This window comes from Nicotiana tabacum, chromosome 15, assembly GCF_000715075.1.
Source record: "Nicotiana tabacum cultivar K326 chromosome 15, ASM71507v2, whole genome shotgun sequence".
In the NCBI taxonomy this organism is placed as follows: Eukaryota; Viridiplantae; Streptophyta; class Magnoliopsida; order Solanales; family Solanaceae; genus Nicotiana; species Nicotiana tabacum.
Window position 1 is genome coordinate 101,373,340 of NC_134094.1, and position 9,211 is coordinate 101,382,550.

Below are 9,211 nucleotides of genomic sequence, written 5' to 3' on the forward strand. Positions count from 1 at the left end.
TTTGAAGAAGATTTCATAATAAGGTTATATACAAAAATATTAGCAGGAGAATAAAAAGAAAGTAAATGAAGCATTAGGAGTAAGATATGATAAATGGATGATAACGGTAAATCAAAACATGACAAGACTACAAATTCTATAGTCAAGTAAAGGAAAAGACAAAAAGTTACACCCTCGGAGTAATAGAAATTAGTTTGGGCTAGTGAATAAGATAAACTGAACATGAATTTGGGACCAAAGAATTTGATAATAGTTGATATTGTGAGAATTTCATAGATCGCATTCCGGGCGATAATTGAATGGACAACAGAAGAATAACTTTTAAAGGTCATTCAGGAAGTCGTTTCCCTAAAACAAGCGCTGTGAGCAGAGTTAAGCTTAAGGGACTAAGTGTGCGAGTTACACTAGGTGTCACCTTTGTATGTAAGAAATTAAATTATCCCTGGAACAGAAGGGTTACCGCAAGGCAAGTAAGAGCCCGTGAAGATGTGAAAAGACGCAAATATGGAGAGGTGAAACATTTATACGTAAATCTTTATAGCAATAAATGTTAGTACTCCCCTAAAGGGAGGAAGATGGTGTGATATGGTATTAAGTCGGAATTATGTGGTTAAGGTAACTATGGAATAATAAAGGTAGAATGTGGTAGAAAGGCGAAAGGAATGAGATTGCATTTATTCAGATCCTACGTATATGATACGACTCCAGAACATTATGTAAACATGACGCCGGGGAGAGGCAGAAAGGGTTCCATCACTAGATTTTATTGATAAATAAGTGCAAATGAACACTGGATACATAAGGAGCTAGTATGCAGGGTAAGTTAAGACAAAGGATATAACCCAAGAGAGATTACGCAGAATATAGATATGATAATGGACTAACGTGTAGTTAGTAGTTGATTCAGGAAGAGCCTAGCCATGGCTAAACAAGAGGATACAGACAAATCAGCAGGTTGTGCAAGATAAACATAGTGAAACCCAACATAGAAAATTCAGTCTCGGAAATATGATGACATCGTAATCCTTGAGAAATATTCAGATAGGAGTTAGGATTGTTAAAGGTACCATATAAGTGTTACGAAAAAAAATAGTGCCACTGAGAAGGCAGTCAAAAATTTCAGTTAAGAATCAACATTAGGAGCACAAGGGCACGGAGGTAAGTAATTAAGGAAAATTATAGGCGAGTAAGAATATAAAAAAAATTCTTTCGGGTATACGATGTAATAAGCTCGCAGCATTACAGAAGTCAAATGGTCTCTCTTAAGTACTACAAAGAAAGACTAGCTGAGGGAATAAGGAAGAAGGCTTCAACTTAATCATAGTGGCATAAGGAAGAATTGGTCTTATAACAACAGTCTCACAACAACATTGTATGCACTCCATAAGAAAGTGACACCTATCGTGGCTAATGAACGAAAAAGAAAATAAATTAAAAGATGATATTTGAGATTATATGAGTTACAGGAAATTCCAGTAATTGTGGGCAATGAGATCAGCCATGTATTCATGCAACAAGTGGCAAAACGGCCATGAAAAGTAATCGCTTATGTTTAAAGACAACTAAGAAAGCACATGAAGAATTATCTGACCCGCGATTTAGAGTTAGCCGCGGTGATGCATGCACTAAAGATGTGGAGACACTATTTATATGGCATCCATGTTGATATCTATACGGATCATAAGAGCCTTCAATATATCTTCAATCAAAAGGAATTGGATTTACGCCAAAAGAGATGGTTGGAGCTACTAAAAGACTACGACGTTGATATTTTATACCATCCGGGGAAGGCGAATGTAGTAGTCGACGCCCTCAGCCGTAGATCTATGGGTAGCATGTCATATTTACAGCTAGAGAAGTGTGGGATAGCCCATGAAATTTATCAGCTAGCTAGTCTTGGAGTTCGATTACTGGACTTAGGTGATACCAGAGTTACTATTCAGGACACGACAATATCCTCTTTAGTAACTGAAGTGAAGGAACGCCAGTATGAGGATCATGTGCTAGCTCATTACAGAGATGCATCCCCTCAAAAGAAGAATACACCATTTGAAATTACAGGAGATGGAGTCCTCATATATCGAGGTCGATTATGTGTTCTAATGTGGCAGGGTTGCGCCAGCAGGTTATAGGAAAAGCTCACTATTCTCGTTATTCTATTTATCCAGGAGCTACGAAGATGTATCATGATATCAGGGGAATATACTGGTGAGAGGAAATAAAGAAGGATATAGCAGAGTTTGTTGCCCAGTGCCTAAATTGTCAGCACGTTAAGATTGAGCATCAGAAACCCGGTGGATTATTATAGGCTATAGAGATTAAGACTTGGAAATGGGAAGTGATTAATATGAATTTCATCATAGGCTTACCTCGTACCCAATGTAAGTTCGATTCTATATGGGTTATTGTCGATAGACTTACAAAATCAGCCCATTTTCTGCCTATCATGACTACTTATTCAGCAGAGGATTATGCAAGGCTTTACATTAGGGAGATAGTACGACTTCATGGTGTCCTTATATCTATTATCTCATATAGAGGTGCTCAGTTTATAGCTAATTTCTGGAGGTCCTTCCAAAAAGGATTAGGGACTCATGTGAGTCTTAGTACAATATTTTATCCCCAGCTAGACAGTCAGGCTGAATGTACTATTCAGACACTGGAGGATATGCTACGGTCTTGTGTGATGGACTTCACGGGTAGCTGGGATGATCATCTTCCACACATTGATTTTGCATATAATAATAATTATCATTCCAACATTCAGATGGCTCTATAGCATCTCTTTACGGACGAAAGTGTAAGTCACCTATAGGATGGTTCGAGGTTGGGGAAACTAAGTTAGTAGGACCAGAGTTGGTACAACATGCACTTGAGAAGATTAAGCTTATACGGGAAAGGCTATTAGTAGCTCAGAGTCGTCAGAAGTCCTATGCATATAATCGACGACGAGACTTGGAGTTTTAGGTAGATGACTGGGTATTCCTAAAGGTATCACCGATGAAAGGCGTTATGATATTCGGTAAGAAAGGAAAGCTTAGGCCTCAGTACATTGGACCTTATAAGGTTATACGCAGAGTAGGCCAAGTAGCATATGAATTAGACTTGCCTTCGAAATTGGAGTCTGTACATTTAGTATTTCATGTGTCTATGCTTCGTAGGTGTATTGGAGATCCCTCTAAAGTCATTCCAATTGACGATGTTCAGGTTACAAAGTAGCTATCATATAAGGAAGCTCCCATTGCTATACTAGATAGACAAGTTCAGAGATTAAGAACTAAGGATGTAGCTTCGGTTAAAGTACTTTGGATTAACAATAATGTGGAGGAGATGACTTGAGAAGCTGAAGAAGAAATGAAGTCTAGGTATCCTCACTTGTTTCCACTTCCGGAGGAGGATCAGACTAAGACATCACAGCCTTTAGGTACGTATATGGTACTTGATTCTTATGTTAGTTACTATTATTGGTCGTGTGAGGCCATTGGTGTTATTGATGATTGTGGCCCTGTGTGGATTTGTATTGTTGGGTTTTCTGTGTGGCAAGTTGGTAGTAGTACCATTATAGAGGAGACTCTGCAAAAATTTCTATAGATTTCTGAGAGTTTAGCATTCGATGACGAATGTTTCTAAGGGGGGAAGATTGTTACACCCTATGCGTCCCAAGGTGAAGTAATGAATATGAGACTTGTTAATCATGATTTAAATGATTTTAAAGTCATAATATGGCTATATATAAAGTTTGGATAGAAAATATGAAGTTTGAGAAAAATTGGATTAAAGTTGCGGAAACACCGACTAAGGATTTGCCATGTAATAGAGTTTTTTGAGAAATATATTTTATATGCTATATGAGGTCTTTTTGGGATATACTATATATCAAATTGAAGATCTTGGAATGTAGTTTCCAATGCACTTAACCGTTCATTAATACGACACCCGGATAAAATGTTATAAGCATCGGAAGAACGGCCATCAAAGGGTGCCAAGTATCACCTTTATGACTTTTAAAATAATTGGGATATTTGCATCCCATCTCGTCTCTTTCTCCACTTTTCCAGAGAGCTCGCCCAAATAACACCCCTAACTTTACTCTTAAGCTCTCTATAAGAGCTTCAAAAAATATTATCATCCCGGGCACGGAATCAAGAAGCGATAATATTAAAACGATCCCTACGATGTAAGTATCGCTATATCGCCTCTCTTTTTATTTGTGATTTGAGTTTTGGAAGGTACTTCATAGTTAAGAAAATATGTACTTTCTGTATTTAAGTGTTTAAATATCAAGGAAGGTTAATAAATTCATTTCCTAATAGTTAGAACTCACGGGACGGTGATTGGAAGCCGTGAGTTTGAGTTATTTGACTTGTAGTGGACTGTTTTGTAGGCTGTTTCGTGTTGCCTTTGGGCTGTATATTTTTCTAATGTTTAATGGAATTTTGGAGTATAAATGGTGAGTATAAACACCACATAATGAAAGAATGGTGGGCTGGTCGTTCATCGTTACATTATTTTAAGTTGTTTGACACTACTTTAGTTGTCGTTTTATGTATGAAGTGATTAGGGTGTGTGGGCTATTTTGTGGTATATTATGATGGAGATAAGGTTGAAAAATGACTCTCTTATGATGTTGTTATTATAAAATATTGTGTACATGTTGAAGTTGTTTTTGGTACTTTGAGTATGAAGAGAAAGGACAACATAACAATGCTAAGTTGTATTTGTTGTTGTTGTTTAGATTGTTGGGCTTTTTGAGGATGAATTAGGAGATGAATAGGAGGTTAGAAACCCTCCCATTGTACTTAATATCATGCTGGCTATGTTGTTAAGTTAATACATGAATGAATTTGGGGTTAAAGGGTTCAAAAAGGGATTCAATCCAAGCTTGTCGTTGGTCGTGTTAAAAAGTAGTTTCGTTGGTGATATTTATGCACTTGTTGTTATGTATCTTGATTTGTGTTATGGTGCTGAAAGTATATAGGTGAAGGTTGTATGGGTTTATGTTGATTGATGGACTTGGTAAAGTAAGGAAAACAGGGGAGATGCTACAGATTTTAATATAAAAATAAGCTTATCGTTTGTTGTACGATAGTTGCATCTTTCGTAGCTTAACGATAGCATTATTATCATTACTGTAGATTGAAGGGCGACGATAGGAAATGTGGTTATCAGATAGATTGTGATAAGGTATGTTAAGGCTATCCCTTCTTTCTTTTTGGCATGATCCAAATGATACAAACGAAATGAGGAAAATACGCAACTTTCATAAATAACTATATTCATAGAAATACTAGGGGTGTCTATATTCTTGATTCCCCATGTGAATTATTATTATATCCTTTGTTCATGGGTCTCAGAAAAATATGTATTTGATAAAGTTTGTCCGAAAGGCATATTGATTTTATGATATTCGAGAAATCTTATTAACGTATTTCTTATGCATTTCATGCATTTATACATGTATACTGACCCATGACCAGAAGGTATTATATACGCGTATATTATATGTATATGGGATATGGGAAAAGGTTAAGGTGTTATATACGCACCACCACCTGATCAACTGGTATATGTTGATAATTTTGCCCACAGTGGTCGAGATGATATGATGGGATGCCCTCAGAGTCTTGATGATGTTATGAACGCATATACCTATGCATGGTATGACATTTATACGTACATGCATGACATTATAAATTTTCATGATTCACAGAGCTATTCAGAATTTCAGGTTGAGTTCTTTACTCCATGTTTCTTTCATGTCTTTTATATACTATTGTCATGCCTTACATACTCGGTACTTTATTTGTACTGACGTCCCCTTTTGCCTGGGGACGCTGCGTTTCATGCCGGCAGATCCCGATAGACAGGTTGAGAGTTCTCCTAGTAGGCTATCAGCTCAGCAGAAGGTGTTTGTGCACTCCACTTGCTCCGGAGTTGTCTATTTGGTCAGTATGATTTGAATATGTATTGTTTGGTATGCCGGGGCTCTGTTCCGACCTTTATGATATTTATGTACTCTTAGAGGCTTGTAGACAGATGTCATGTATACGGATACTGGTATGGCCTTATAGGCCAGTACGTAGTATGTATAAGTCGGTATATCAAGTTGGGTCACCCTATATTGAGTATTTTCTCATGTTTTATTCTACTTATCTCACGACAGCCTCTCCGGCTCAATTACCTATGATAGTATGATACGAAAGATACGTTATGTTGGTACTCGGTTGAGTAAGGTACCGGGTGCCCGTCATGGCCCATCGGTTTGGGTCGTGACAAATACGCCATCAACAACTCATATTTCCCGCCAACACTTCTCATTTCACTATAATAACCCCTCAGGTGGGCCACTAGATCTCCACGCCCATCATACAAGTTAAACTTTGGCATTTTAAACCCCGCGGGTAGATGAACATCATACACAAGTTATTGTAAGACATGTTAGTCTGATTTCCCATCCCTTGCATGTTCTTTAAGGACTGTTCTATGCCTTTCAGCTTTTTGGATATCTCATCCCGCCCTTCTTTTCCTGCGGACTTTTCATTTTCAACATAAGTCTCATTTTGAGGGTTACAATTATACGAGTCCGGGACCTGGTGGACCACTTCTAGGGGGTAGTATTGGGTATCATGAGGTTTGAACTGGTGTTCACTGTTGGACCTGAGGAGAGGTTGTTGAGAATTTGTGATGGTGGGAATAGTGGACATGACAGGAGGGCTATTTTGGGGAAATATAGTTGGAGGACGAACAATGTAGCTACTAGGGAGGTTAGGAAAGCTATGATAAGCGGGAAAATCTGAAGAATATGGTAGATCATCTGACAATATGGTAGGGGCTTAGGTGAGGGCAACATCTAGGAAGCTAAGTGGTGGCGGGGGTGGTGCCTTCCTAGTCATCCAAGCCTGATACATATCCGCCATGTGTTGTCTTAACATCCTTACCTATTCAACCAACCCAGTGTATCATTCAGACAATTGCTTTTGGGCACCAGTATCAACCAACTCAAATTTGTTGTCGTCTGCCATTGCCTTTCGACTTTATGTTGTAGGGAAGAGTTACCAGTTTAAGAACCACAAACCAACCACCCTTCTGCTATAATGAAGCAACAAAGAGGAACAAAGTGAAGTCATCACGTTAGTGTTAGGGTTTAACATAAGATAATCTCACATTATGTGCAATGCACCTAGCCACAGTTAACGGTTTTAAAATGACTTCGAGGGTACGAAAGTCATAAGGCATCATCCCAATTTGCTTGTTCTAGCCTCCCTCTTTTCTTTCCTCTTTAACACTCCTTGGTTTGCTCATTTTCTTTCCGATTATCACTCTTTTCTTTCCTCTCGTCCCACAATTTCATCTTCTTTCTTTTTTCTTTTTTTTTTCTTTTTTCTTTTAATTTCAAAAATGATTTAATCGAACCTGATGTAGGTTGCCTACGTATCATGTGGGAACATGAATCAGATCTTGCGTAATTCGGGAAGATCATGAATAAAGTAAATAAACTCGCTCTTTTTTTTAAAATATGAATTTTTTGTTTTCCATTATTTTTAATTTTCGAAAGAAAAACTTATACAAAAGAAAGAAAATATTTTTGGATTTTGATTTATTTTTTTTAAGAATTTTGGAAAAGAAAAACTTCTAAAGAAGAAAGAAAATATATACTTTTTTTTTTAAAATTCAACTACTTTGTTTTTGGAATTTCGCAAGAAAAACTTCTAAAGAATAAAGGAAATATTTTTGAATTTTTGGACTTTTATTTTGAATTTATGAAAGAAATACTTCTAAAGAAAAAAAAAGAAAATATTTTTGAATCTTGAATTTTTTTTTCAATTTTCAAAATAAAAACTTCTGAAAAGGAATGAAAATATTTTTTGGATTTTTTAGAAGAAATTAAAAAAAACTATTTTTGGATTTTGTTTTTTTTTAAAAAAAAATTGGGGTCTCAAAGAAAGACTTTTCTAAAGAAGGATGTAAAGAAAAATATTTTAGAATTTGTTTTAAAATTGTGGGCCGGAACCGATGATGTTTGCCTACGTATTTCAAATCCGGTGAGAATTAGACCATCGTAGTTCGTCAGTTTTGATGGAATAGAGGAAACAATGACTTTTGAAAATATTGGCTTATTTTCTCTATATGTTTTCAAAATTTCGATAGAGTTTAGAAATGTTTCAAATACCTACCTCACTCTTATTTTTTTCTTAATTTTCTTTCCCTATTCTAGAAGCCGGTCAACATACAAACCGAAGCAAATGAATACACAAGTAGCACGTAAAATTCATCAGGGATGGTCTTTTAATTTTTGGGTACACCTGTCCTAGACGGACCCAATCCTTATGTTGAGTCCCTAGTAGGGATCCGAAATGAGTGAGGCTATGTCATTCTAAGTTTTAAAAACCTGGGTGTATTGTTCTAGACCCAGCTTACCCGAGCTGACAACTCAAGCCGGTGGGGGAGGGGAGGGGGCAGCGTACCGAAAATACAGAAGCTTCACCGGCTTTACAACTTGTCCGATCCTCGTTCTAAAATTATGGGTATGCCTCTAACAGAAAAGAATCCACATGAAGCGTACGCTTCCCAAAAGATTTAGAAGGCTCAGAGAGTAGAAGGGTGTTGTAACAATTTTATATACAGTTCAAACTATATCAAAGCGGTAAAAAGCGACATTTAGCACATTAGGCTCAAACACATAAAAACCAGATAATAAACAAAAGCCAAATATAACAGTTATTCTAAGCTCGAATTCTGAAACCTGAACCAGAAGTTTTGGGTTCTTGTCCCCAATAGAGTCGCCAGAACTGTCACACCTCCTTTTTTCCGAAGGAATATGAGAGTTTTTCCAATTTAAGTGATATTAATTAAAGTGGAATTATTTAATTAATCAGAGTCGTCACTTGGAATAATTTATGGTGTCCCAAGTCACCATTTTTTTTTAAATCACAAATCGAGGAAATTTAACTCTATTTATGGTCCGCGAATACAGAAGATCGGGTAAGGAATTCTATTAACCCGGAAGAAGGTGTGAGGCACTCCCGAGTTCTGTGGTTTTAGCACGGTCTCTTAACTATTAATACTTGGCCTAATTATCTGATTTCATACATATTTGAGACCTATTGTGCATTTTTACCTTTTAAACCGCTTTTAGTATTTATGGAATTAGTTTGAACAAATCGCGGTGTCGCGCACTCGTTTGTTTTTGTACACATTATAAATCGCGCCA